General features: G+C 31.1%; 1 pseudogene; it reads right to left on the reverse strand.

The window, feature by feature from the left end:
- Positions 1-6839: 6839 nt before the first annotated feature.
- LOC111628571 lies at positions 6840-9488 on the reverse strand (annotated as a pseudogene).
- Positions 9489-27138: the final 17650 nt, after the last annotated feature.

Genomic DNA, 27138 nt, shown 5'->3' on the forward strand with positions numbered 1-27138 from the left:
TGGTACAAAATATTCAATTGTATGAATATACTTTTAAAGAAAATTATAAATATAGTTTTGTGAAGAAACGTACATAAAAATAACATAAAATAGTCTTTACTTTTTAAATATTAAAACAATCCACCTAGTTAAAATTGCTCCCTACCAGTGGCTCGTGGATGGAATCAGAGACGGTCTTGGTAGGTGTGCGGTGCGTGCATGCTTGCCAAATCCTGAGGGTGCCGATACCAGTTGCCTTTTTTGTCTCATCACTAGTATATCTCAAAGGACGCGACAGGGTTGTTGTAAATTTTAAACGTTTCTCACCATAGCTGTAAAAATCTAAATTTGTTAAACTTAAAAGTCATTTGTTTTTTAACTAATTCGTCTTAAGACCAGGTGTCCACGGAAATTTCCAAAATTTACAACTTTTAGTCACTTTCATTGAACTGGAAAAATCTGTCTTTATTACATCTAATATTACGAAGAAATCAGTCTACACTGTACTCGGTTAAGCTTTTGTTTAGGTAAAATTCCGGCTTTTTCAGCAGGGTTTTATTTGTGTCCCCACTTCCCTAATCGCTTAATTATTTAATTACTTCTTAAGTAGAAATAAGTCGAAACCGGTTACTTTGTACTCGAATATTTGTAGTCTCGGGAAAAAGTGGAAAGACAAATTCTTATGACAACGGATACATAAATCGTAAATTTAAGGAAAATAAATTCTAGAGCTTTTTCTGTACCTCGTGCATCTCTCTCATTCATTAAATTTAGTTGTAAATGATGCTGTCAAAGTAACAGTTAATTTTTTAACATTATACAAGAATTGTAACGTTTTTTTCTACATCGTCTTAAAAATGGGACATATGAAATCGTAATATCACTGGTTTAACATTGAAAACCGTAAGTACAGTAGATCCCTATAACGCGAGTTCCTATAACGTAGATTCCTATAACGCGGCGAAAAATTGCGACAATATTCGTATAAAGACGCTAAAAGGGACGCGTAAAACGCGGTAAAACGTCATCGCCAACTCGTCATCGCGGACGAGCAGCCGAACTACTTTCCGCTAAATCCGTATTTAAGGATTCCTACAACGCGAAATTCGTATAACGAGGAACGTATCTCCGCGTTATAGGGGGGTCTACTTTATACAAAATTATCATAAAAACATACCAGTAAATTCTTATCGGTTGGGATAAGTTATAAATCTACTCGTGATTCACGTAATCAGGCGAGGGCGGCCAAATATCTAGCGGGCGGGCGGCTAACAGCCCGGAACCGGTCCTGGATAGAATTGGATGCGTTATACGTGTAGCATCCACCCAAGGTCCTAGGCTTCCACCAGCTAAACCGCGTGAGGTTGGTGCTCTGTAAAGCGCATGCGCAAATCTGGCTTTTTGGATGCTGACAATACAGCGCTTCCACTCCGCCACTAATATTCGAATATACAATAGCGATTTTTTTTTCATGTGTAGTATAGAAATTTGTAATAAGATACATAATGCGGTTATAATAAAATATTGTGCGATTATTTTCATATAATTAAAATTAATATGTATTTATTTTTTAGAAAATACAATGGAAGCGGCGCATCCACTGCTTTCAATGACGGCACGCCACTGCTGTAATATGTACTTTTAAGGTATGTTTTATATATTTTTAAATGTGTTATATCTACGGAATGTTTATTCGCGTATGTATATGTATATTTCCTCATGTTTAATTTTAATGTTTAGTTGGCTGAAGAGGGGCTAATGCCCGAAACGCGACTTGTAAATTGTGTCCCAACTGAATAAAGTTGGGACACAATTTAATCTGCCAATAATCTGACAATAATCTGCCAAGTGTTTTGGAAAAAAGTCACTGTAGTGTGTCTGTATAAAGCAGAAAAAGAGCTTTCAAATGCGTTGATGGAGTCGACGACAAGCGACTTTTATGATAAAGTAATTAACGACTTTGCCGAAAAAAATCGCCGAATAGAGTTAGTTTATAAAAAATTAAAAAACAAGTTTTTCTACCATTGTTTGTATCATACCAATTTGTATCATGTATGTATTATTTGTATTTTAGAACTAAAATACATAAATTGTTTATTTTTGTCATTTCCAGTATTTGTTTAAAATTTTTATGAAAATGTGTTATTCCGGACAGGTCCTAACAGTCACGAAAGACACGAAAAAACGGTTAATTTAGAGAAAAATTTATTAGTTTAAAAAAGATAGGAAAAAATCGGTTGTAGTCGGACACCCATTGTTTATATCAAACTGCGACGCAGAAACCATAAATCGGAGAAGGAAGCCGTCTTATGATCGGTGGAAGATCGAATTCATCTTCGATTTTGATCTTTATAGTGCTCCAGGTAGAAGTCTCGTTACACTTAGTAACGAGGGACCAGCCACTCGGGAAGCGTGATTGAGGGAGAACCACCAATCAAAATGGACGAAAGAAAGAACGGAGATTGATATAATCTCCGACAATCGAGCACAATCCGACACCTCGCACTCGGTTAACCAAACTAATCAAAACGCCGTGTGTCAAACGCGCGCGCAAAAAAAAAAAAAAAAAAAAACAGTTTGTCGTCTATTGTATCAACCTGTAACCACTTCGACCGTGTCCTCGACGCCAACAGACGAAATCTCCCCGTGCCTTACAGACTTGTCAAAGCCACTATGTCGGGCCCATCTTCGATCGACGATCAAAGAACCACATCGACGCCCAGGACATCCGAACAGCTGATTGTCCTAAAGCAGGGGTCGGAATTAGCGGCTCTTTGCATAGACGTTTGCGGCTCTTCGGACATAAACTCCAATTTCACCTCACCTCATTTCACCGCAGCCTTATAACTTATGCCTTTATGAGATAGAGTCGTACGCCGTCCGCACATGACCACTCTCGCGTTGATCAATATGTGTCGCATAAGAGTGGTATCATTTGAAGCATATGGCTGCGTTTCTTTATGAAGCTCGAGAAGCGCTTTACAGCGAACTCTCTGAAACCCGTTTCTAAATGCAGCGCTGCAATGTAGCGAACCGTTTCTAAACGTTTGCTGCAAGAGGTCGCTGCAGCGAAGATAAAGCAGCTTTTACGTCCTCTACACGTGTAAAGNAAAACAACCTCTCGCACAACTCCTGGGAAGATAAATCAACACAAAAAAACCTTTTTAATATCCCAGTATGAACAAATTTAAACAAAATGAACGTTTTTGACCATAAACTTGATCTTCATCAGGCTAATGGCCAGTGTAAATTCGAACAGTGTTCATACTGGGATATTAAAGAGGTTTTTTTTTTTGTGTTGATTTATAAAATTATATACTGCTAGTAAATCATATCAATTTCTAAATTACAAAATATTGATAAATGTAAAAAAAAATATAATAAAGTATAAATTAAATATTGATGAGATTACATAAATTAATTAATAACAACAACAGTAGTATTAAACTAAAATGTTATATAGCAGGAGTGGCCAACAAATTGATTGTGACTGACTGGTCGATCAGTATATCATTTTTGGTCAATTGCAGAAAGTATGACTCTGTTAAAACAAAAAACATGGTGTAATTTTGGTAGGAGCATTAAATCCACATTTTTTATGGATAAATCTTTTAACCATTCACTATAACTTGGTAATGCTCCATAAGATAATACATGGGTACTATTTGAATAATACATAGTACCCATGTATTATCTTATGGAGCATTACCAAGTTATAGTGAATGGTTAAAAGATTTATCCATGAAAAATGTGGATTTAATGCTCCTACCAAAATTACACCATGTTTTTTGTTTTAACAGAGTCATACTTTCTGCAATTGACCAAAAATGATATACTGATCGACCAGTCAGTCACAATCAATTTGTTGGCCACTCCTGCTATATAACATTTTAGTTTAATACTACTGTTGTTGTTATTAATTAATTTATGTNGTTTTAACAGAGTTTTAACTATTTGAATAATACATAGTACCCATGTATTATCTTATGGAGCATTACCAAGTTATAGTGAATGGTTAAAAGATTTATCTGTGAAAAATGTTTTTGTTGTTGAATGTCATTGCTGGGTTACATTATTTTAGAAATTATTTTGTTGTACCCTAAGCAAGTTCAGTTAAGTGCAAAATGAATGAACCAAATAGGAGCAAAATTTGATTTGGGAAACGAAAGAAATAAAATTATTTTTTGTTATGATAAAAATTAAATGGTGTTTAATTTATCAATATGTTTAGTATATTTACTAAAATAGGATAATATGGAATGCTAATTATTGTGCAATAAATAATATGTATGTTTTGCAGCATAATATTGTGGTAGCTTATTAAGCTATTATCAAAGAACAGAGATGTGAAGTAGATCATTGGTACTTTTAAGTAGATCATGAAAGTAGATCACATCCTACTGTAAGTTGGCCAGGCCTGTTATATAGCTACTTTAAATAAAATATTGATTTAACTATAAGCTTTCTCAGCTTTACAAAAAAGTTTATTTTTTATAAATTTTGCAAGAATTAAATTCTATTGTTTTATGATTTATTTCTACATTTAGGAGGAAAATGAAACAATAGTTAATGTGTCATATTCCTCCTAGATGCAGAAAATGCTATACAGTATAAACAAAAGGTGAAATACAGACATATCTTTCAACTTATTGCTATTTCATAGATAAGTGCACGTATGCCCATAAGAAGAGATTGGAGATAAGTTTTCTTAAAAATGAAATGTTGATTAATATTTACACTGTTTAAACATTCCTTTAATTCTGTCAACAGCATTGATACATGTATGTACTGTACAAGATATTGAGGGAGAGATTTTTTTGATTCTTGTTAAGTCCAAACATTAATCCTTAAATACTTGGATGTAAGAGAGACTATATCTTCATTGAAATCTTCCTGGGAATGGCAAATGGGTTTGGGTCTTCTTGATAGAAATGAAAATCACTATTTAATGTTCTCTATCCAAGGAGTTCATAAGCTAAGTATTACAAGAAAATATAGATGATGGTGACTAAAGTGAAAGATCTTTTTTTAACTGTACAGTACAGGGGCACGACACTACTAATTTGAAGTGGGTCCATCGCATAACATGGTATATATCTTCTGAAAAAGTGCCGTGTTATGCGAATTGGTGCAATACGAAACAAAAGACTAATACAAAACATGGGGTTACATTCCAGAAGCATACTATTCTTTTTTGTTACTACGAGAAATATGTATATTAAAGCAATCAATAATTAACTAACAAGCACAATTAATAGTAGTTAATATTAATTTTAGTTAAACAAGGCCATTTTCTTTTTTCAAAGTATTATCATCTGAGCTTTTTTTGATGATCTTGATCAGAAATATTAGAAATGTCTTCATTTTTATCATAATTTTCTATGGATGACTAATTGAAAATTTGTTCTAGAGGGTCACATTTGTTCAGTCGAATAGTGAGTGATCTTTTTCCAGGATTTGTATTCAAATACCAAATTGTTCCAGTTGGGAACAGAGATATCACTGTATTTCATTCATCATTTTTACTAATGATTACTTACCTATGGTTAAAAGAAAGTTTAGTAACACTTATCTAAAAATGTCTAAACAAACTTTACTAAATATGAAGATTAATCTATAAAAAAACAAAAAATAATTAGTCTTAAAGGCTAAAGTCTGAAAGCAACAGCAATGACCTTGGTTGATAGGAAAGTTAGGACAAGAAAAAAATGTATTATCAGTTTTTATTGAAGTAAACCCGACAAAAGGCAACAAATTGAATTTCAATATTCTAAAATCTGTGGACAAATTTAATACAACATGCGTGCTTACTCGAATAAAAAAAAATATCGATTAACGAAGTTAACACTTAAAATTTGTAAAGTTTTGTACAGAGGATTCCCAAAACTGTGTTAGAGTAAAACTAGAAGTCATGTTGTATGGGGATTTTAAATTAAATAAATTTAAAAAATGTGATTAAAAATTGTAGCCCCACATTGGGTACGTTCGTAAAGTCGAACGAGTTAAACGAGAATGACGTTATCGTTATTCTTATTTCGTTAGACTTTTCGAACGATTAGTTTAGAACTGAATGGCTGTTTCTAAAATCGAAGATACAAATGTTGCTAATACAGCCTTATCCGAAATATTTTTCTTAGATTGCTTCGGGTGGACAGTTACTCCAATCATTTCATCTTTTAATTCACAATTTAAACACTCGAGTAGATTTAGAAACATCGATATCGTCGGGCGCCATTTTCTTAACGAAGTAAACCAACTCTTTCCTTCGTGAACTTCGTTAGAGTTTCGTTCGAAACGTCATCACCGCAGAGCATGCGCACTGAGCGAGACTACTACCATTAGAACGATTCGTTACTAACGCGTTTAACTCGTTCGACTTAATGAACGTACCCTTTGTGACAATCTCACAATAAATTGCTTGTTTTATAATACAAATACTGCATAATCAAATTTATTTTGATGTGTTACATTTGACATTTTCCTCACTTTCAATCTGCTTTCACATTCTTCATTCAAGTAAAATTGAATAATTTTTGGAATATTTTATTTATGAAAGCATAATCCACAGAACACAATTCTAATCCTGTTTATGTACTTCTATTAATATTAGATTTAAACTCAACATATTAAGATATCTTATTTTAGTTATAACTAAACATAAAATTTAAGAGTTGTTTTATTAAAGTGTTGACTTAATAGAAAAATTTATCACTTATTATTAAAATAATTCATTACCATTATACTTAAAATTCACAGCATAGATTAATTTTAAGAATCACAAATTTTTTAATTAATTTATAAAACTAAATTTTATTTAAATTTAGTTTAATTATTTATTATAAAATAATTTTATACAATATTTATAACAGTTTTGAATTAACTTTTGAAGAATATTCATTCAAAGAAGACAACAATGTTGTTATTTCATTACATTCCTCAGATGGAAAATATTCTACTTCTTTTGATGCAGCTACTTGAACACTTTTTATCATCAGAGAAGCTGAAGACAATAATTGCTTAGTTAAATTTTCATTAGAGCAAGATTGTTGACAGTGTAAATAGGCTTCTGTTAATTCTTTGGCATGAAAGAGTACTTCTTTGCAAGAAGATGGATTTTTTTGCCAGTTTTGTTTTTGAATAGCAGAACGATAAGCCTTTTGTAAATATTGTAGGGCACGTTCCATTGTTTCTTGATTGTTATCTCCTTCTGGATTTAGGCATAATTTTGCATACAATTGCCATGCTTTTGAATTATTTGTTACTTTAGATGTTATTCTTCCAAGAAGTGTTAATGCATTCTTTCTTAATTTTGATGCTGGATGTCCATAGATATCAGGCACATCTTCAAGAATAGCTTTAATTAAAATAGAAAGAACCTCTTCATCCATATGCTTTCCTTTAATATCAATCAATCGATGCCAAGCTTTAATCACATCTTCAAATGCACCAATGTCAATGCACACCAATAAATAATTTTCCCATATTCTCCAATCTTCATAATTACATTTTAAAGCTTCTTGAAGAGTCTTCCATGCTCTTTCTTTCTGTTTCATTTTAATATAAGCATTTGACAAATTATTCCAAGCTTCAAAATTGTCATTATCTAATCCCACAACTGTGCGATACGATTTTGCTGCTAATTCGTATTCTTCAGTTTTGGTAGCTGCATATGCCAGAGAAAACCATACTTCCAATTGAAGATGATTAAGTTCTAATGACTTCTGGAAATATGGAATGCATTCTTTGTACTGTTTTCTTTGAAAATATAAATTTCCCAAAGACTTTTGAGCTCTTGAATTTCTATGGGAAGATAATTCCCATGCTTTTAAATAACAAGATTCATCATCAGTAGCATCACCAAGTAAACACCACAGAAGGGGAGTTTCTTCTGTTTCTAAAAGATGACGTATTAATGCTTCAGCTCTCTGTCGTCGTTGCAGTCGTTTGTAACAATAAACTACATCTTCCCACAATTCTAAACGTAAAAATATTTCAAGAGCACTTTGATTAACTCCTAAAGATAAAAATATATCAGCTAATTCTTTTTCCATCATCCAGTATGGAGGAATTTGGGTACAATAAAAAAGATATAATCGTGCAATAATGGGAACATCATCTTTTAAAGTACAATCAACCAATTCTTGCATCTGCATCATTGCTCTTTCTACTCTCCTAGAATTGGTCTTTTCTAATTGACATCTATGCATTAGAGATTGAATTTGAATACACCATACCTTAGTTTGTTTCAAGAGAAAATCAAAATATGTCATTAATTCCTCATGCATTAAGGGGTCAATTGAAAAGTATTTCTTTGCTAAACTACTTAATGCAAGAATTATTACTTGCTCTTCTGGATACAATGTGTCTACTTCATTATCTTCTTCATTTAAAAATTTTATCTCATTCAGGATGGTATCATCTTTAAGTGTTATATTTTTTAGAAACGAATCACTTATTAATGATTCATTTGGTAAAAATATATCTGCAATTTTATCTGATCTTTTAACCTTTAACAGTAACTGTGGTAATGCATTTTGCTGATAATATGTCCTCTTCCCAAGAGCACTAGATAACTGAACATCTAATCCAATTATATCTTGAGCCAATAATAACAACTGTTTTGCTTTTGTCACTTCATGGTAATAAATATATATTAATGAAACCTCAACACAAAACTGGACATGAAGTTGCCAGTGTTGCTTTAGACTATCTAAAGTTTCAATTTTATCAACAAGTTCAAATATTTTGGAATGCATTATGGGATTTCTTTCCATCATAGTGAGTTGGTGCACTCTTAAACATCTCAGCAACCACCATTTGGAAGTTATACAATCTTTAAATTGTTCCTGCAAGTCTTGAAAAATAATTTCAGCAAAGAGTAAGGTTTCTGGACATCTTACCATATTATACACAGATTCATCATTTGTTGATAAATTAAATTTAACCCATTTTTCCATTTCTTCATCAGAAGAAAAGTACGATGATAATGATGGAAATATATTCCCACTTTGTTTAATTGGTCCTGTCCAGTTTTTACTAACGAATAACTGTAAAGATGCAACACCAGTTAACAATACTATCAACTGTTTAACTCTACTTCCATTTGAGTATTCAGCAAGATTAGTTTGAACTTGTGTTTTCCAATTATCATGAGATAATTTACAAATAATCTTTTGTAATCGTACATCCGTTAAAACTGACAGATAATCACCCAATTTTAATTTTTCTAAAATAAGCATTAAAAAATCAACATCAGAGTCTTTCACGTCAGTTAAATCTTTCAGTACATGATTACGAAAACTACCTCTAATAACATCAAATTCAACTTCTTCAAGAATTTCGGTCATATTTTTCGTTATATATAAAACTCCGGATACATTAATATCATTTAGACACCATTTGAGAAATTACATCTCCATTTAAACCACGTGTATATCACGTTGCCAACTTTACGTGCTAACTTGTTTCCAATATAAATATATCGCCAAAATTCCGCAATTCATAATTTTAACTCAAAAATCGTTATTATATATTTCATTAGTTAACATATTAATAATTATTAATTAAATATATAAATATATTAAAAAACAATTTACCTGTAAATAATTTTAAAATTTTTTATTAATCTATTGACTAATTTATATACACAATCGATGCCCTTTACAAACTCTCACCTTTCTTAATCACTATTAATATCAAAGAACAGCATATAGTTTGATAGTTATTATAACTTGTAATATTTAAATTTGAGACAGACACTAAAGCACGTGTCCCCAAACTTTTATTGACTACGAACTCCAACGGATTCCTTGACATTTTATCGACCCTCTCTTAATTTTGCTAATACAATTAATAATTAAATTTTGTGAGCCAGTAATAATATACCACAGCCTACAATAAGAACAGCCTAGCCATTTGCTTTGAATACGTGTGCCGATTCCTGAGGCGGTTTGCACATAATCCTCACTAGGAGCGCTGATGACCGGACTATTCGATCAAGTGATCAACGGTAATTCTGTTGCAAAGACGTGCTTATGATAGATTTAAAAAAATTAAAATTTCGAAAATATTTTATATCAAGATACTGGTGAATTTTTAAAAGGTTTGATTTAAAATGGTTCATTGTTCTGTGCCAATTTTTACATCAAACAAATCGAAAAAAGATGGAACATGTTTTCACGAATATCCCGCGCAAGAGAATTTACGTTTAAAATAACATCTATGCTACATCCATTGATGCTACTTTTGCAATTATTTTATATGCTGTAAGGGTTCGTGCAAAAACCACGTGTCCCCATATTTCCCAAATCTTACCTTCCCCCTTCCCATTGTGATCTTTTGTGGCTTTTATAAAACCCCCCTAAAAAAGCACATGGAAAATTTCAACCCCCGAAAATTTATATATTACAGTACTTTCTTTTATCGAATTTCTCGGATTTTTCAAAAACAGTAGAAAGACATTGCTAAAAACTACATGGGTGTATTTGAAAAGCACTTAATTTCAGCTTTTTAAATACAAAAAAATTAAATACATATAACTCCCCCTTAATGAGGACAAATACGGTTTTAGCACGACTCCTAATTGCAATGAGATTAGGCTATATTTTTTAAACTTTTGTACAATTTATCTATTTATGCTTACAAATTATTTATAGATAGTATAACATATACAGGTAACCACCGTATAACACTGGAGTTACGTTCCAAAAAATTGCCGTGTTATGCGAATCCGTGTTATACGAAACAAAGAATTGGTGCGAAAAGGAGGATTAGGTTCCAAAAATTAGAAAAAACATGCTGTTAAATCCTTATTTAAATCGGATTTATTATTCATGTTTTTCACATGTAAAGTACTTATTTATTATTTAAGTAAATATTTTACCAGAGGATTATTCATCCTATATGATGAACTCAGCATGAGCATCATCAACTGGTAACAGTTTTTGGGTGCGTTCGTTAAAAGCGGTCGCTCTGCAACGGGAGTGTGCTGCTGTTTGTAGGCATTTAGGAACGAAGGTGAAAGAAAGATGGCGGCGCCCGCACTATCGATAGTATCGTGACTGAATTTATTATATACTGAAATAGTCTCAAATCAGTTCACTGATATATATGTAAATTAGCAGACCAGATAGTGTCGTTGGGATAACTGTGCGCGAGTCTTGCCATAAAAACAGCAACAACGGCTAATGTGTGAATTTGGGTAATATGCCCGAATATAAATTACAGGTAAATCAAATACTGTTAAAAATTGTTTATAAATTTCAATTTATTTATTTGAACATTATTTGCATAAACCTAAAGACCGTCAAGTTTGAAAATCCTGTCATCAAGCGGTCAGATTCGAGACTCGTCAGTCTATTCATTCTTCACTCGATCTATAGAATATGATGCAGTCCATTTTATACACTGTACTGTACGTCTGTAATACAGTGGCGTGCCGTGACATTTGATGATAGGGAAGCTGCGTTTCTGTAAGAAGCCGACTTCCAGGGGCAATCAGTCAGTCACGGTCTAGGGTCCATTCGTATTCGTTTGTTCGATAAGCCAGTAAAAACTGTAGACTTCTCTAAATGTATTTTTAATTAATAGATTATCTAACGCACTTAATAAATAAGCAAGTTCAATATAATTAACTCTGTTATATTAGATTTAATAGATTCTCTACGCCCTCTAAATGCCAATTCTCGCTTCGATAACATCTACTAATTAAAATATAATATATCTGTTAGCCGTAACTATCTTGTTATAATTTTCGATATTTATTTTATATTGTATACTAATATTAAATTCTGTTCTATTTTGATTTCCAAATTGCTTCAATTTTACGAAAGAATCAACGGAGATTTACGATTTTCGTGTCTTTTGCCAGCTTTACCCAAATTATTTAAATCGTCAAAGCCAATCTCATTCCACACACTAATTTTATTTGAAAATAGTAGGCAAGGCCAACAAAACAATTTTTGGATTTTTATGCATCCACAAAGCCATTTTATATCATCATAAATTTTATCGTGAAAATGTCGAACAAATTTTTTGTTGACGTATTTATATTTAATTTAGGCATTGGTTTTTCTCTTTTAATAATGTTTTCTTTTTCATTATATGGTCTCGAGCCAAAACTTTTTGAAATAAATTTTCAATATCACAATTACATTCTAAATTGCTAGCCACAACATAACGGCTAAAATTAAAAATAAAATTATAAAAACTTACTTGTTAAAATAAAATGTGTGATGGATATACAATTATACATACCTGGTACAAAATATTCAATTGTATGAATATACTTTTAAAGAAAATTATAAATATAGTTTTGTGAAGAAACGTAGATAAAAATAACATAAAATAGTCTTTACTTTTTAAATATTAAAACGATCCAACTAGTTAAAATTGGTCCCTACCAGTGGCTCGTGGATGGAATCAGAGACGGTCTTGGTAGGTGTGCGGTGCGTGCATGCTTGCCAAATCCTGAGGGTGCCGATACCAGTTGCCTTTTTTGTCTCATCACTAGTATATCTCAAAGGACGCGACAGGGTTGTTGTAAATTTTAAACGTTTCTCACCATAGCTGTAAAAATCTAAATTTGTTAAACTTAAAAGTCATTTGTTTTTTAACTAATTCGTCTTAAGACCAGGTGTCCACGGAAATTTCCAAAATTTACAACTTTTAGTCACTTTCATTGAACTGGAAAAATCTGTCTTTATTACATCTAATATTACGAAGAAATCAGTCTACACTGTACTCGGTTAAGCTTTTGTTTAGGTAAAATTCCGGCTTTTTCAGCAGGGTTTTATTTGTGTCCCCACTTCCCTAATCGCTTAATTATTTAATTACTTCTTAAGTAGAAATAAGTCGAAACCGGTTACTTTGTACTCGAATATTTGTAGTCTCGGGAAAAAGTGGAAAGACAAATTCTTATGACAACGGATACATAAATCGTAAATTTAAGGAAAATAAATTCTAGAGCTTTTTCTGTACCTCGTGCATCTCTCTCATTCATTAAATTTAGTTGTAAATGATGCTGTCAAAGTAACAGTTAATTTTTTAACATTATACAAGAATTGTAACGTTTTTTTCTACATCGTCTTAAAAATGGGACATATGAAATCGTAATATCACTGGTTTAACATTGAAAACCGTAAGTACAGTAGATCCCTATAACGCGAGTTCCTATAACGTAGATTCCTATAACGCGGCGAAAAATTGCGACAATATTCGTATAAAGACGCTAAAAGGGACGCGTAAAACGCGGTAAAACGTCATCGCCAACTCGTCATCGCGGACGAGCAGCCGAACTACTTTCCGCTAAATCCGTATTTAAGGATTCCTACAACGCGAAATTCGTATAACGAGGAACGTATCTCCGCGTTATAGGGGGGTCTACTTTATACAAAATTATCATAAAAACATACCAGTAAATTCTTATCGGTTGGGATAAGTTATAAATCTACTCGTGATTCACGTAATCAGGCGAGGGCGGCCAAATATCTAGCGGGCGGGCGGCTAACAGCCCGGAACCGGTCCTGGATAGAATTGGATGCGTTATACGTGTAGCATCCACCCAAGGTCCTAGGCTTCCACCAGCTAAACCGCGTGAGGTTGGTGCTCTGTAAAGCGCATGCGCAAATCTGGCTTTTTGGATGCTGACAATACAGCGCTTCCACTCCGCCACTAATATTCGAATATACAATAGCGATTTTTTTTTCATGTGTAGTATAGAAATTTGTAATAAGATACATAATGCGGTTATAATAAAATATTGTGCGATTATTTTCATATAATTAAAATTAATATGTATTTATTTTTTAGAAAATACAATGGAAGCGGCGCATCCACTGCTTTCAATGACGGCACGCCACTGCTGTAATATGTACTTTTAAGGTATGTTTTATATATTTTTAAATGTGTTATATCTACGGAATGTTTATTCGCGTATGTATATGTATATTTCCTCATGTTTAATTTTAATGTTTAGTTGGCTGAAGAGGGGCTAATGCCCGAAACGCGACTTGTAAATTGTGTCCCAACTGAATAAAGTTGGGACACAATTTAATCTGCCAATAATCTGACAATAATCTGCCAAGTGTTTTGGAAAAAAGTCACTGTAGTGTGTCTGTATAAAGCAGAAAAAGAGCTTTCAAATGCGTTGATGGAGTCGACGACAAGCGACTTTTATGATAAAGTAATTAACGACTTTGCCGAAAAAAATCGCCGAATAGAGTTAGTTTATAAAAAATTAAAAAACAAGTTTTTCTACCATTGTTTGTATCATACCAATTTGTATCATGTATGTATTATTTGTATTTTAGAACTAAAATACATAAATTGTTTATTTTTGTCATTTCCAGTATTTGTTTAAAATTTTTATGAAAATGTGTTATTCCGGACAGGTCCTAACAGTCACGAAAGACACGAAAAAACGGTTAATTTAGAGAAAAATTTATTAGTTTAAAAAAGATAGGAAAAAATCGGTTGTAGTCGGACACCCATTGTTTATATCAAACTGCGACGCAGAAACCATAAATCGGAGAAGGAAGCCGTCTTATGATCGGTGGAAGATCGAATTCATCTTCGATTTTGATCTTTATAGTGCTCCAGGTAGAAGTCTCGTTACACTTAGTAACGAGGGACCAGCCACTCGGGAAGCGTGATTGAGGGAGAACCACCAATCAAAATGGACGAAAGAAAGAACGGAGATTGATATAATCTCCGACAATCGAGCACAATCCGACACCTCGCACTCGGTTAACCAAACTAATCAAAACGCCGTGTGTCAAACGCGCGCGCAAAAAAAAAAAAAAAAAAAAAAAAAAAAAAAAAAAAAAAAAAAAAAAAAAAAAAAAAAAAAAAAAAAAAAAAAAAAAAAAAAAAAAAAAAAAAAAAAAAAAAAAAAAAAAAAAAAAAAAAAAAAAAAAAAAAAAAAAAAAAAAAAAAAAAAAAAAAAAAAAAAAAAAAAAAAAAAAAAAAAAAAAAAAAAAAAAAAAAAAAAAAAAAAAAAAAAAAAAAAAAAAAAAAAAAAAAAAAAAAAAAAAAAAAAAAAAAAAAAAAAAAAAAAAAAAAAAAAAAAAAAAAAAAAAAAAAAAAAAAAAAAAAAAAAAAAAAAAAAAAAAAAAAAAAAAAAAAAAAAAAAAAAAAAAAAAAAAAAAAAAAAAAAAAAAAAAAAAAAAAAAAAAAAAAAAAAAAAAAAAAAAAAAAAAAAAAAAAAAAAAAAAAAAAAAAAAAAAAAAAAAAAAAAAAAAAAAAAAAAAAAAAAAAAAAAAAAAAAAAAAAAAAAAAAAAAAAAAAAAAAAAAAAAAAAAAAAAAAAAAAAAAAAAAAAAAAAAAAAAAAAAAAAAAAAAAAAAAAAAAAAAAAAAAAAAAAAAAAAAAAAAAAAAAAAAAAAAAAAAAAAAAAAAAAAAAAAAAAAAAAAAAAAAAAAAAAAAAAAAAAAAAAAAAAAAAAAAAAAAAAAAAAAAAAAAAAAAAAAAAAAAAAAAAAAAAAAAAAAAAAAAAAAAAAAAAAAAAAAAAAAAAAAAAAAAAAAAAAAAAAAAAAAAAAAAAAAAAAAAAAAAAAAAAAAAAAAAAAAAAAAAAAAAAAAAAAAAAAAAAAAAAAAAAAAAAAAAAAAAAAAAAAAAAAAAAAAAAAAAAAAAAAAAAAAAAAAAAAAANTAAGAAGGATTAAATTTTATGAAATGACTCTGAAAGTTATCTAAAGAATAAGAAAATACTATATTTTAAATATAATTATATATCTTTTATCTCTTTACTTTATTCACATTTATGGAAAGATAAATGCTCGATTCTTTATATCTCTTTATTTAAATATTGTAGTTCTTTAACTAAAGCACTATTTTCGGCTGTAACAGGAATTAAAGGATAGATTATGACGTCCGTGTTTCGCTCGAGCGGAAAGCGTTTCTAAACTATGATGCAGCGACGTGTAGCGATAGCTGCTCGGGACATCATTTACGCTGCACTCTCGCTGCATAAAGAAACGCAGCCATATCTATATGTATAACACATCGAACGCGTGTCCGTCCATCCATGTAACGTTATGCCAAAAACGTCCACTAGAGGCGCCCCTGTCGTGTGTCGTATTTCGCACATTTAAATTAATATGCGGCTCTCTGGTACTTTTGTTATCCTGTTTTCATGACAATTTGGCTCTTCTCACTTGACAAACTGCAACCCCTGTCCTAAAGCAAACTATTTTGTACATAGTGTGTGTGTTTATTTTATGTTAAAATAAACGGTTTTTGTCAGATACTTGTCGTCTTTGTCTCTTCCGCCACCACGCACGAACGAATGGAACCTAGACTATCACTGACGCGCAATTAACTGATTGCCCCTGGAAGTCGGCTTCTTACAGAAACTCAGCTTCCCTATCATCAAATGTCACGGCACGCCACTACGATACATTGATTAATTATGGTGACTCGTAATTCTTACTTTAAATCTTTGTATAACAGCCTTATCAACGTCCAACGTAGAACAGAGATAATTATTTCCAATATATCTGCAGACATGTTGAGCAAGATTATCGATTTCGCTTATATGCCAAACAATTTTCATCAAATTGTCAATTTTCAGAATGTTTTCTAACTAATTAACGTTGCTGATCAATTTCCTATAAATAAATTAGTAAATATATGCTGTACATTTCTTATTAATCGTATAAACAGTCAGAATTGTATCAGAATATGGAAATTTGACAAGCAGTATAATTGCAATGATATGAAAGCAAAAGCTCTCAAGTATTTGATGATTGATGTTACGAATATAATCAAAGAGCAAAAATTGTACATTTTTAAAGGAAGAATTGAATATAAAATACGAAGAATTGGTTTGGGAAAGTATTTTAATTTGGGTTGATTACGACCATATACTCGTTTAAAGTATATTATGTATTAAAGCTAAGATAAACTATAAATAAAACAAGAAAAATCTTAATACGCACATTAGTTTGATTTTATTTTATTTGTATACGGCAATATGTGGGCTTCTTCTTTATGTGCCCTGTCCTCCAAGAACGTTGGCAACCAGTCGCATGATTTTGAACTTGTCGTTAGCTGATTTGAATAGTGATCGGGTACTAATCCCATACCATTTTGTAAATTTTTGAGCCAGGATGTTCTTCTTCTGCTGGGGCCGCGTTTACCTTCGACTTTACCTTGAATTATTACTTGTAATAGATGATATTTTTCGTTTCTCATAATGTGGCCAAAATATTCCAGTTTCCTTTTCTTGATGGCATCTATTATTTCTGTTTGCTTGTTCACTAGCCTTAATATTTCTGTGTTGGTTTTCTTGGCTGTCCGTGGGATCTTTAGCATTCTTCTGTACGTCCACATTTCGAAAGCCTCGAGCTTACAACACATTGTCTTCGTTAGAGACCAAGTCTCCGCGCTGTTCAACAGAACACTAAAAACGTAGCATCTACGCAGTCGTAGTTGAAGCTGTATTTGCATATCTCTTGTGGTAAAGATCCTCTGTAATTTTATGAAAACGCATCTTGCTTGCTAAACTCTGCATTTAATTTCTTTTGCATTGTCCCAATTTTCATTAACGCAACAGCCCAGACATTTGTAACTTGTCACTTTATCAATAACAGCGCTATCAATTACAAGTGTGCCTTGGCTTTGGTTGCGCTGCTTTTTGCTTATCACCATCCACTTCGTTTTTTTTTTATATTCAGTCGCAATCCATAGTCAAGACGCAATCACATTTGCTTGGACGCAATCACATTTGCTAACACTTGCAGTTCGTCTAAACTGGTGGCTAATAATACGGTATCATCTGCGTATCTTAGGTTATTAATTGGAACACCATTAACTATTAGTCCATTGTTGTAATCTTCAAGGGCCTCACGGTTTATGTCCTCTGAGTATAGGTTGAAGAGCAATGGTGAGAGAACGCAGCCTTGTCTTACTCCCCTCAAAATTTGGATTTTCTCTGTCATACTACCCTCCACACGAACCGAGGCCCTTTGGTTCCAGTAAAGGTTTGCGATGAGATGGATATCTTTGCCACCGAGTCCTAAGTTTATTAAAATTTTCATCAACCTGTCGTGCTTTATCGTGTCGAACGCCTTTTCATAATCCAAGAAACAAGCGAATGCATCTACGTTGACATCTCGACATCTTTGAACCAATACTTGGATGCTAAAAAGCGCTTCTCGTGTGCCGAACCCATTTCTGAATCCAAATTGTGTATTGCTTAATGTCCCTTCGCACCTTTTATAAATGCGTGTGTGTATGATTTTAAAAAAGTTTCAGCGCACGACTCATTAAACTTATCAGCCGGTGTTCACTACATTTTTTCGCATTTGATTTCTTCGGTAATGCTATGAAAGTTGCCTTAAGCCAATCCATTGGTATTGTTTTATGTGGTTTACTTAGTGTTTATACGCCCTTCGTGATGCACTTAAGACCCCCCGCGAGACAGAAATACAGACACTTACTCTGAATGCTTTATTCAGGGTCCTACTTGGACCGGGCGATCTCCACTCTTATACATTAGTCAGGGGCGTCTGTCTTGCACGTCCCTCTCTCTCTGGTGTTGCCAGATCTTACCATAACAGGTATATTCCCCGTACGATAGATACAATTGAATAGTTCCACCATCACGGAGAGAACACACTCACTAGAAAGAAGTTTCAGTACCTCTACATGTATACCATCTGGGCCGGGGGCTTTACCGTTTTTAGCTGTTCTCAAGGCACTTCGCTTCTCATGATATATAGTCCATCGCAAGAGTCAATTTTGTGACCTGGACTCCTCTTGTCTTTAAATAAGGTTTCAATATAATTCTTCCATTCGATAAGTTTTTGTTCTGTTGTTAGAATTCTTCCACTATTGTCGGTCAGGGTTCCACTCGTTTTCCTCCTGTACAATCCTGCTGCCTGTTTGACTTTTTTATGCATATTGAATGAATCATATCTTGCGTCTAGCGCTTCAATTTCTCTACATTCTGCTGACAACCATTCTTCTTTTGCTTGTCTAATTCTTTTACGAATATTGAGTTGTATATCTCTATATCTTTCTATATTATTATTTTTGAACGTTCTTCTTTGCTCTATCAAGTCTAGTATTTCATCCGTCATCCACGTCTTCTTCTTGGTTCTATTTGTTCTTAGTTTTTCGGCTGAGACTTCGTTGACTATGTTTTTTATGATATCCCACGTTTTCTCTATGCTTATGCCCATCAATTGCATTATTTAATTTTTCGTTCAACGTTACTCGGACATTATCCGCTGTAGTTGGATCTTGCAGTTTTCTAATGTCGATTCTTGGCGTGGGCTTTCTTTTTGAACACTTCTTGATTTTTAAAGCCATTGAGGCTGACAGAAGGTTATGGTCAGTAGATATATCAGCTCCTGGGTATGTTTTCGCAGCTTTTATGCTGTTGCGAAAGCGCCTGTTAATGATGATGTAATCTATTTGATTCCTTACATTTCTATCGGCATTCGAGACAGTCGGCGAGGTGGTAGTTTGAAGTATGTGTTCGCCACGACGAGGTCTTCTTCTTGGCAGAACTGCACGAGGCGCTCTCCTCTTTTTAGGGATACCTAGCCCATAGTTCCCTGCCACGTTTTCACGCCTCCCTTTTCCTATTTTAGCCTTGTAGCCTCCCATCAGAATTAGAATTTCTGATGATTTGATATATGATTTTGCCTTCTTTATGTCTGAGTAAAATGTTTCAAGTGCATCTTCTGATGCATCACATGTTGGAGCATATACCTGTATGATGTTTAATGAGAATGGTTTCACTATCACATAAAAAAATTCTACGGTATTTCAAAATGATTATTTTAAATTTTTTGTTGGGACAGGGCTCGACATATCCGGGCGGACCACCCCCAAAAACCCCTGGGGATTTTTCGGCTCGTGCGAATCGATCCCGGGTTCCCCAGAACGGTAGGCTGCCACCTTGACTGCTCGGCCATTCGGCTGTTTCACTCAGCCGATGGTGGGCCTAGGGACTGGGTTTAATTCTCTTTTGGGGAGCATTTATTCCCTATATTGTAATGTGTTTCATACAATTTAAATTAATAATACATTTCTTTTGTTTATATTTCAAACGTGATTTTAAGATGTAAAAGATTTTCTTGGATTTATTAATAATTTAGATTTCGTCTCATTTTAAATAAAAAAAAAATTTTTCAGTATTTGAATACGATCAATTTTAAGAATAAAATTCAAAGAGATAAAAACGTTTGATTTTTAAAAATAAACTCCGCTGTGTAGTGTGCGATAATCCTTTCAGAAGTCGGAAAGTAACGTTAGCTTCAAATTCCGACGTATAATAATTCGGATTTTAAAGTAATGAAATTTCAATCTCATATTAGGAATTAATATTATAAACGTTATTATGGATTAAATTTTCGATTGATCACAACCACTATTTTCTGATTTATTTCAGAGGGATGCAGAACTATTCTCATTCCTCGTTGTTTGATTTGTTAAAATTGTTAACGAACATTTTACTAATTTGTTTTCTTTTGGGAAGATTATGCTTTTTTTTTTTTAATTTAACCAATTCAAAAATATTTACATATGAACAATATTTATTTTCCACCAATGAAGATTAAAAACACTCTCCTCCATTTTCAATTCTAACAACGAAACGAATCTAATAATAATTTTAAAAAATCTTAATTATACACGTTTAAAATAATTTAATAATAATATTACTACTTCAAAAAAAAATTTTTTTAACGAATTTTTATAAGTTTTTCTCCCTCGAAATACACAGTCACGTGATCCGAAGTAAGTTTAAATCTCCGATCGTTTTGAAATGATTTCCCGGGACAATTTGTCAAGCGAAGAAATTTATGCAAGATTTGTCGTATTTAATCATTTCTACGTAACTTTTAAGATCGCTTGTATTTATGAAAAATTCAAAACGTTGATTGCGTGAATAAAAGTTTCGTATACGGCGAAAGAATTACGTCAGAGAATGATTGGAAATATTTGCCGCGATACGTTTTCCTCCTTTTAATTCCCATAACGCTCACCAGTTAAATGAGGGCTACCGAGGCACCGGCAAGCATCGATTGATCGTTGTGTTTAGAATACCAGAAAAGAAATATGTTTAGGTCGTTTTTATCTGTAGTTTTCCTGTTTATTTTAATTTCTATCGTCAACGCTTATGCTGCTAACGACATACGTCTAGATGAAAAAGCTAAGAGTTTACATCGCATTGATTCATTAAATATCCTTGTGTATGTTTTTCTTATTATCCTTACAGTCTGTACTATTTGGCTATTCAAACGAAGAAGAGCACGATTTCTACATGAAACTGGACTTGCAATTATTTATGGTGAGATTTTAAGCACATGTAATTATTATTTTTTAAATTTTAATGGGCATTTTTTAATTTTCTTTAAAAATTTCTCTCAAGACTGAAATTATTAAATAGATCCAATGGGTGAGATTATTTAATACATTTAGAACCTTTTTTATTAGGAATTTACCATATTTTTAGGAATTTTTATTCATATCTAACCCAACATCTACGAATCTGCATTTAAAAAATTATTTCAGTTTCATTTTTTTCACTATTACATAAAAAAATTCTACGGTATTTCAAAATGATTATTTTAAATTTTTTGTTGAGTTAATTTTATTAGTTGAATTAACATTTGTCCATTATATTTTGGCATAATTGGTTACGATTGAGTAAAATTGAATAGAGTGATCGTAGCAATGAATGATAATATCCTATTCCAAAATCCTTAAAATGCATCTTTTGTTAGTTTTTTGTTGATTGCCGTAATCATTATTTTCTAGATATTCATGTGTAATAACTACCTAAATCTTTGCTTTGTATTACATATTTAATGTGTCTAAAAATGGTACTTAGCAAAAATCAGATTTCCATAACATTTTATATAATTTGTAATTCTTCGGTGATTGAAATTTGATTCATTTTTGTTTGAGTGAAAGTATTGCAATAATTCTTAATTTTAATATTTCATCCACTATTTATAGAAAGTTGTGAATTACTTTTGGATGAGGTAAAATTAATTGGGTTGTTTTCAGTTTTGTTTTTTATATTTTTAATTAAAACAGAGAATCTATTAGTAAAATAATTTAAATGGGTAAATTAAACTCTAGAATTTGAATTCATGAAAATTTTCCTGGGTAATGAAGTGTGTCTATATTTTGTGGATTAAATTTATAAATAACGATCTTGCAATTGAGTTAAATTACATTAATATAGCATTGATGCATTCTAACATTAAAACAAAGTTAAAAAGTTAATGTTTTTAAGAGATTGTTTATGAAAGTAATTTAGAATTTTTATTTTTAAATTAAAACAATGATTTAACAAGGAAAACTGCTTCCAGGAAATAATTTTTCCTTGTTAAAATTCCCCTCAACGAATTTTGTAATACCAGTTAAGGTATACATACATTTTTATTAAAGTGTTATGTTTCTTATAAAAAAGCAACATATTTGTTTATCTTAGGAGTTTTCAGTATTTTTTGAAAATGTAGATTTATTTTTAATTTATATTTACATAGTAAATAACATTTTTAAGCAAATATGATAAAGTATATTTATGACTCTTATCCAAATATTCTTCAATTTGTATATTTAAGTATTGTACAGTGTTAGCCTTCTATGGCTTAGAGTATTTTCTTAATCTCTGTAATTCAAAATTGGTAATTAGAACTAATTTGATTTTGTGATTTTAGAAGTTATGAATTTTAAAAATATTTTTATAAGCAATTAGTTTCATTTTTATAATATTTGAATAATATGGGTTATATTCAAGTATTTGACATTTCAAAAAAGCAAAGTTAATAACTAATTGTTTGTCTTTGGAATCATAGCTGTGTTTGAAACCTAAGTTTCAAACACAGCTATGTCTTCATTTTTGCTGCTTAATTAATGAAAGAAATTAAATAGTGTGATTATATGGAATATGAAGTACAAAAATTAAAATATCACAAAGAAAAATTGAAAAGCATTCCTAAAAATGTACACAAAACTCAAATAGTTGACTTGCTTGTTATAAATAGTTCTAATAGTAAATAATATTTTCATGAACCTGGGAATCCAGCAGTTTTCAAAATTTATATCTTTGACCTACTCCTTTGGAATAGGTCAAAAACATTAGAAACATGATTGGAGATTTTAAGTTCATCATTTTTAAGTATATTATACTCTTTATACATTAATAATTATTTTAATTTAATGAAGAATTATTAATGTATAGAGAGTTAAAAATGAAATGTATAAAAATCTGTTATTATAGGAAAGATTTTACATGAATAATGTATTACAATGCATGCAACTTTAGATAAAATACTAAAACCATAGATCAAACAGAAAATGGGCAATAAAAATTAATTTTGATGTTTCAGAAAACAAAACAGGAAGCAGTATCACTACACAATATAAGAATATATAAAGTATCAAAGAACAAGTTATCTGAAAGTCAAATGTTCAAAGAACAATGACTAACTGACTAATGCACATTACATTCACTGTCAGAAGAATAAAAGTTAAACACAAACATAAAAATCTAAAGATGCATTATAAAATAATGGAAATTTCTGTTTAGATTTTCTGTTGGTGTATCCTTAGTCTATTCATGTATGGAATGATTCATTGTTCTATGTTGCACAGAGAAAAATTATTAGAAGATAATCCAACATGAAAACTATAGTTAACAACTGCTATTTTACAACTGATTAAAACTAGAAAATGATAAACACTGCAATAACCTAACAAATCAGCAACAAAATTATAAACAACGCGTGAACATTTTTGCCCATGTTAAACAGGCATCATCAGGCAACAAACTACTGAGAAAAAACACTGGGGATTGTGAATGTGTTTAGGGGGAAAGGGTGTATGAAGTAAGAAGAGGGGAGGGGAAAGGGAGTTTATATTTTGTAGAAAGACTTCCAGGCAGTGGAGAAGGAGTCAATGTTGCAATAGTTTATGGCTGTGTTATGGTGAGTGACCTTGTAAATTTCCACTTGTTCCAGATGTTTAAGGACCACTGTCAGCCCAAGCAAACTCAGCTCCCTAGGCAAATGACTTTGACGTCGCCCCAAGAGTATCTAATTTTTATCCAATATGCAGCACACAATATCGCGATCATGAGACTATGGTGCTACTTTCAAAATGGCGACTCACGGGTCAACATGTGAGAAAGGATTGTGATCAAAAAACATCTATTTTTTCATTATTTATTGTAATTTATGCATGTACTTTTGCAATGCCGCCCCTAAATTCAAGTGCCCTAGGCCATCTCCTAGTTTGCCTATATGAACAGGCTGACCCTGTTAAGGACATATGGTTTAGTTTCATTATGTATTTAGTTTCATAAGAGGTGCATCTTGTGGAAATCTACCTGGATGCCTGGGTCAGATGCATAGATAGCCAAAGCTGTATTGGTTAAACCTTTTTTGATAGATGTTTGATTTTCTTTGAGATGGATATGTAATGGGCGAGACATAGCACCTATGTATTGTAAATGGTGGTTGTAACAATGTTCAATGTTGGGAATACTGTAGATGCCTGGCAGGTGGTTCTTGTTGGGATGGTCTTTGGTGTTGTGGAGGAGAGAGGCACTAGCTGGACTTCTGCAGAATGCCTGAAAGAGTATTGTTCACTAAAGTTTTGCAGTTTTTCTACTAGAGTGCTATATGCAAATGTGAGAAGTACTGTACATTGCAAGCAAGATATGTAGCTGTATATACAGAGTAAGTGAGTAATCTGTAACATCTACAAGAACATGATTTCTACTATAGTTCAGATAATCCTTGATAATCTGGTCATTTACTCCACATGTAATACAAATGATAGTACTGACCGAGAAAATCTTATTTTTATTTTTATAGGTGTGAGTTTATTAAAGTAACTAAAACTTGTTTTTAAAAATTAACAATTTTAATCTGTCACTAATAATTGATTTTTGCTATCTTTCATTATATGATGATGAAATTGTAAAAGAATAGTATTTAATGATAGATATAAAATTTCAAAAATGTAAAATTTATATACAGATGATATAAATTACTTTTTTAAAATTTATTTAATCAAGTTGATTTTTTTTGTTGATCAGATCTGATTAAATTTGATAGTATTAGTCAAACAAAGTTAATTAAAAATCGGTTTTACTTGATTTTGAAAACTTAATCTTATTTCTACAAATATCATATCATTTAGCCTTAAAATGATTTAAAATTAATAAATTTCAGCATCAGGAGGAGGAGGCGCTTATGCAGTAATTAACATAAAACACCTAATTAAAATTTTCATATTAAATTAAAAATGTTTGAATTATTTTAAACATTGCTTATTTTGACTCATTATTAACAAGTCAAAAGGGCTCTTATATTGTTTATTGGGGAAGTATTTTTACCTTGTAATCATTAAATAAATAAATAATTTAAAATTTAAAATTTATTGATAGAACATTTGATATCTTTTATTATTTTAAAAATAAGATACTTTGGATATTCTAAAATGGAATGTTTGAATTTTAAAATTGTTCAAGAAACCTAAATGAAGGATCTAAACTTGAGGCATAATCTCAAATACTTCTGTTTTATAAATTTAAAAACTGTATTAATAAATTTTAATTTTATTATGTTAAGAAAAGTTATAAAATAATGAAATCGCTTTGAACTTGAATTTTCTTTAACAAATAACAATAAAAATTTTAAATATCTGAACCCACTATCAAAATGATTTTCATTTTTAATATTGATCTAATTCTTTTATAATAATCCAATTAATTCAATCATTTTTTTTCTTCTAATTTTGTATGTTGAAATGCAGTTCTGCATACTTTTAATGATAAATAGAATAATATAAACTTTGGATTATTCTATGTTGTAATGAATTAGTTTTAATGTCTATATATAATGCTGGGTGATCCATAAGTCCTTTAATGTAGCAGCCATTTGTTGTGCCAAGAATGTAAAATTTTATTTTTTTTATGTAGCAGCAAACTGGGTGTTTTCCTTTAATTTAGTATGAGATTTTTTTTATGTATTGCCATATTTATTATTAACTAGCAGGTAGGCCCGGAGTTGCTCGGGCAAAAGTAACAATAACTAAGATTAAGATTATTACATTACAGTCAATCTTACCCATTTTCACAGAATGCAAGAATTAGGTCCCCCTGTTTCCAGACTAATTAAAAAATTTTTAGATGGGTTTAAAAATATGTTTGATTTCCTGCAAAAAAACTGCATCTGTGCCTGTAAATCTTGCACGTTGCTTTCTCTTAACACTTCCATTGTTACTTAAAACTTCCATTGTTGATGGAAGTGTTAAGCTTAATCCTGTCCCTCTCCCCCGGGGGAGAATTTCAAAAAATCCCTTCTTAGTGTGCGTTTTCGTGACGTACCCTAATCTTTTACCAAATTTCAACTTTCAACTCCTAACTGTTTGGGCTCTGTGATTATTATTATTATCATTATCAACTTGTCTCGATTATATATATAGATATGCATTTATTTAGATATTTAGATTATGCAGATTAGATAGAGATTATTTAGATATGCAGTTCTATATTATTATATAGAATTGTTTTTTTCCTTCTTAGAAAGTTGTGCTAATCAGTTAGTTTATCTTGTTGATAAACAATGGATGAAAAGTCACTCTCTCAGGTAGTTTAACTTACAAAGAATGTTTAAATATAACACAGTTTCATTTTTTGTGTCTTTCGATATAGTGCTGCTTTGTCAAAGATCTTTTGGATTAATAGATAACAATTTTCATAACCAAAAGTGTTAGCAGTTTTAATTAATGATGCTAACACTTTTGGTTATGAAAATCGGTATCTATTAATCATTCTAATTTTCAGTCTTTTTAATTTTTTTTTATTAATATTTAGATTGTTGTTTTTTAATTATAACTAAGAATGATTGTATGATCTTCGAATACAGATTTAAAACTTTTTCTAGAATTTTTTTGTTTTTCTTGTGTGATATAAAGTATCTTGATGAGATGTACTATTTGATAGTTATGATTCAAAGTATTATATTTTAAACTTAAAATGTTCTTTGAATAAAAATAAATTATTCTTTATCAGTATATATGATACTTTTCAATTAAAGGAAATTTCAAGGCAAAAATAATCCTTACAGAATTGTTTAATAAATATTTAATATCAGCTACAAATTTTGTATATAAAACTGTGTTTGCG

The sequence above is a fragment of the Centruroides sculpturatus genome, unplaced genomic scaffold (genome assembly GCF_000671375.1).
Source record: "Centruroides sculpturatus isolate CEXI.00-Female unplaced genomic scaffold, Cexi_2.0 scaffold217, whole genome shotgun sequence".
NCBI classification, from domain to species: Eukaryota; Metazoa; Arthropoda; class Arachnida; order Scorpiones; family Buthidae; genus Centruroides; species Centruroides sculpturatus.